The 4849-nt window shown below is 47.6% G+C and overlaps 1 non-coding gene across 1 annotated transcript; it reads right to left on the bottom strand.

The window, feature by feature from the left end:
- Nucleotides 1-565: 565 nt before the first annotated feature.
- Nucleotides 566-638, bottom strand: TRNAR-UCG (transfer RNA arginine (anticodon UCG)). The gene has a single exon. It is a non-coding gene; the product is annotated as a tRNA-Arg (tRNA).
- Nucleotides 639-4849: the final 4211 nt, after the last annotated feature.

The following is a 4849-nucleotide window of genomic DNA, read 5'->3' as shown; positions in this document are numbered from 1 at the left end:
TAGAGGGATAACTCGAGGATTAATAAGCTAATGTGAAGGCCAATGAGAACTGCAGCGTGGTGTGTGGCTTGGTAAGTGAGCTAAATCAACATCAGCCGGCACCGCAAGCTCGGAACACAAACCCTGATGAGATAATTTCCTTCTTCACCAGGAAGGTCCTCCGACCTGATGAAAAGCTCTATATCCGTCTTGGAGACAGCATAGTCTACAAAAACGCTCTAGTACTTAGAACATTTGTAGTGACTCTGTACACATTTACGAAGAACTTTCTTTCTCCACTCCCACCCCACCCCCTTACTCGGAATAGCATGTCATATTTATTAAGCACTATTATGTGTCAGACACTGCTCTCAGGGATTTAGGGGCATTATCTCATCTAATCTGCCCAGCAGCCCTGTTAGGGAGGTAGTATTTTTATTGCCGTTGTACATATCACACAATGGAGGGTCAGAAAAGGATAAGCAACTTCCCAAGGTCACAGAGCTGCTAAGTGGTGGTACCTGAACATGATGAACTCAGGTTAAACCATGACTTTCTTTTCTTTTTTTTTAAATCAAAATGAACCTAACCACGAAGGGACTCGAACCCTCAATCTTCTGATCCGAAGTCAGACACCTTATCCATTAGGCCACATGGTCACAGCACATTAAGAGTTAGGTGCAGCCTCCTTGAAGGCGATGGTGCTGTTGACTCCAGCCAGAGAGGACAGGGTGCGTCCCAGATCCAACCAGGATTTTCCACGGCCTGCTGTCCTGTTCCCTGCCCAGGACCTGCAGTGTGATAGAACAGAAGCACCACTGCATTCAACTCCTCGGCAGGGGGATGGCCACCAGGCAAAGCTTGAGGCCCCAATTCCAACAGCAGGGGGTTGCAAATGGCCTTCAGGCTTTTATATTTTAAAAAAGCTTAATGGGATATCAAGAGTGGAGATCAACTAAATAAAATCATGACAGAACCCGACGAAGTGGGAAGCTCAGGAGTTTTGAAATTCATATCCTGTTTAAAATCAATGTACCTTAAGCATATTTCATGGTATTAAAGTTATAGGACATAAAATCCAATCACTCTTGTGGACAACTGAATAAAATGAATACAAACGCAGCATAGTCCCTGGACAAACATTCCTCACGTGGTGTGGTTCCTGTGGAAACAATAAAAATAATCCAGTTTAGTTATGCAGGGTTCACCTTCCCCTGCCTGTAATTAGTGCTGCTGCAATGAGAAAGCAGAGGAAGAAAACCAGATACACTTCCGACGTAGAACTACATCTAGTCCCCAGCGAGGACCAGGTCTCTCTATCTGCAGTTTCCAAATCCCATCTCTTATTATAGATACTTACCCTCCCTACTGAGGTCTCTCACGACTAACCATGCGATTCTTTTACCGTTTTCATTCCATAGTCTAGTGCATGAAATAGGTGCTCAAAATATATTTGTTGATTGATCTGACCTGTTTTTGTTTATTTGTTTGTTAATTCATAAGAGAACTCTGTTCAGGAATAACGGCTGAGGCCCAAAGCTGAAAACAAGAGACTCTAAGAACCCCTACATTCTAGTGAGAGATCTCAGATAGGTGGCCACTCCCTGCAGGTTTTACCCATAGCAAGCAGATCGAGCCCTGCTAACACCAGACAAGAATCCCTCCACAGCCCATATAAAGAGATCAGGAAGAGAGTTGCTGGAAACCTAAATTTGGCGGGGGTGGGGGTGTGAAACCATGCAACTCAGATTGGGACTGGAACCCGGACAAAACCCAGGTTCTTGATGTCTTGTTGCAGAAAGAATTCAGTGAGAGACAAAGTGATAGGTAAGAAGTGGATTTGTTTAGAGAGAAACAAACTCCATAGACATAGTGTGGGTCATCTCAGAAGGCGAGAGGCAACAGGGTATATGGAGTTGTCAGTTTTTACAGGAGTGGGTAATTTCATAGGCTAATGAGTGGGAGGAGTATTCCAGCTATTTTGGGGAAGGGGTGGAGATTTCCAGGAATTGGGCCACCGCCCACTTTTTAGCCTTTTATGGTCGGCCTCAGAACTGTCATGGCACCGGTGGGTGTGCCATTTGGCTGATGTATTACAATCAGTGTATAATGAGGCTCAAGGTCTACTGGAAGTAGAATCTTCCGCCATCTCAACCTAGTTGGTTCTAACCAGCTTTTGTCATGTCCTATGTTTATGTCATTCTTTTAAAGGTTGTGCCCTGCCCCCTTCCCTCCTGTTTCAGGTGGGTAGTTGACAGGGACGTTATTTTCCTTTCTTATCCAAGTGGGGAATGGGGAAGCCCCAAAGGAATTATCTGTAAAGATTTTGGAGTACCTACAAGAAGGGGTGACTGGCATTTCATGTCCCAGATTGGACATGGGCTTAGCCAATGGGTTGAATGCCCTGCCCCTTTGCCATCATGAGCGTGATGGCAAAGTAGAAGCGAGGGGCATTGGTGGAGCTCTCTGCATTCCCACATGTGAAGTTTCTGGGGGTATTATGGACACACAGGAAGGGATTGATCTCTGGTGGCCTTGGCCTGCAGCAGCTTGAGGCAGGATTTCAGTTCCCGGCCAGAGACTGAGGTCCAGCAGCGGCAGTGAAAGGGCTGAATTTTAGCCACCAGACCACGGGGGACCAATGACCAGTGACAAGGCCCTGGGTTGTCGGCTGTGTAGAAATGAATTTCCACATAGAGATGGAAAGTAGTGAAGCAAGTAAAGTGTTTATTAGGAGGAAAAAGAGTACGGTACGTGGGGATAGACACATAGGTGGGCTCAGAGAGAGAGAGTCGTGCCCTCGTGGTAGTTTGAATCACTTTTATGGGGCATTTCTTCTGGGATTCCTTTGACCAATCATCTTGCTTTGCCTAGTTCTGAGTCTGTATTTGGTTTATCTCAGGGTCCTCCCGTGTCACATGTGCATCTCTTAGCCAAGATGGATTCTAGTGAAGAGGCCTATGGGTAGTTAACATCACTTACTATGGGGTGGCGTCCTCTCCCTTTTTGACGTCCAAGGAGCCTTTCTGTGCATGTGTAGTCGGGAAGGTCTCCTTGACTTGGAAAATGAGGAATATGTGGTCTTTTTATCTCTTATCTGGGTAGGGCCCAGCCTCCTCCATCATCCTGCTTTTATGGAGTTTCTACTATTATGGAGTTTCCGTCCACAGAAGAGAAACTGTTCAGCTTGGGGCCCATCTATCTCCTGCCTCAGGACCTGGACCTGACCCGCATTGCCAGCTTCTCCCCTAAGAGGGCTGTGTGCTGCCCAAGGTATTCTAGCAGCAACAGGTTGCTGGGCAGGCCGCTGTGTTGAGAGCAGGAGCTAGAGCTAGAGCTAGATGCGGTCAAGATGGAGCTAGAGCTTTCACGTGGTAGGAGGCCCCACAAGCTTCTGCTGAACTGCACGTGCAGCTCCACGACTAAGCGCGCCTCTGGGCACCGGCCATGGAGAGGATTGGTGATGACTCAGTTGTTCTGTTTCCACTTCAGCTGGCGTGTATTGCAATCCAGTTATGATGCTAACCACCAGACACAGCATCAGACACCTCAGGTTTAAGGGCTTGGTCTCCAACAAGACTGTCCTGACTTCAGATACCAGCTGCATATGGGGTCCCCAAGCCACCTATAATTTTGACCAACTGGCTGCAAACTGGGGGTTTCCACAACCCCCTCAGTTCAGTACTTCACTAGAACGACTCACGGAACTCAAGGAAGGACTATACTTACGACTATAGTTTTACTATAAAGGATACACATAGTGCGAGGTCTGGGAGGAAACGCAGAACTTGTATGTCCTCTCCTCACAGAATCAGGACACATCACCCTACCAGCACATCAGTGTGTTCACCAACCAGGAAGCTCCACTGAGCATTGGTGTCCAGAATTTCTACTGGGGCTTCATTGCATAGACATGACTGATTACATCACTGGCCCTGTGATTTAACTCAATGTCCAGCTCCTCTCACCTCCCCAGAGGTCAGGGCAGCTGAGAGTTCTAACTCCCTAAGCACATTCTTGGTCTTTCTGGGGACCAGCCTCCACCCTGAAGCAATCTAGGAACCCACCAGAGTCGCCTCATTAGCATAACAAAGACATTCCTATCACTCAGGAAATTCCAAGGGGTTTTGTAGCTCTGTGCCAGGAACTAGGGACATTGGATATATTCCCCATTAAACAGTGACAGCCAGAGAAGCAGCCACAACGAAAAGGAGACATTTAATAAAACTCTATCCTCTTCCCTGCCCCCAAACCAGAACCAGAATCTATTCAAGGAAGGAGAGGGTAGTCTGTAAATAGAAGACCACACTCCTCTCTACTCCAAGCCTCTTAAGCCGCAAGGCGCCTAAGTCTGGACTGGCAAAGGGAAAGAGCTCTGAATCAGATAGACACTGAAATTTCACACTGAACCAAACTACATTTTAATAACCGAGAAGGACCTAAAAGTTATGAGATTTTTCTCAAGATACCATTAAGTGATGGGAAAGTAGGTTTGATAGCATGTTTGAAAGCACGAGCTAGAAAAATAAAATTGCTTCATGTTTAAAGCACACTGAGCTTAACACTCATGTATAGCCCCTAGGAGAGCTAATATGAAAAAAGATGGAGGGCTTCCCTGGTGGCGCAGTGGCTGGGAGTCTGCCTGCCCGTTGCGGGGCGCGTGGATTCGTGCCCCGGTCCGGGAAGATCCCATATGCCGCGGAGCGGCTGGGCCCGTGAGCCGCGGCCGCTGGGCTTGCGCGTCTGGGGCCTGTGCTCCGTGGCGGGGGCGGCCACAGCAGTGGGAGGCCCGCATGCCGCAGGAAAATAAAAAAAGATGGAAAATATCAAGTGTTGGCAAGGCTGTGGAGCCACCAGAACTCTCATATAC

This window comes from Globicephala melas, chromosome 3 (assembly GCF_963455315.2).
Source record: "Globicephala melas chromosome 3, mGloMel1.2, whole genome shotgun sequence".
Taxonomy (NCBI): Eukaryota; Metazoa; Chordata; class Mammalia; order Artiodactyla; family Delphinidae; genus Globicephala; species Globicephala melas.
Note: the sequence above shows the minus strand (reverse complement) of the source record. Positions and strands in the feature narration are given on the sequence as shown.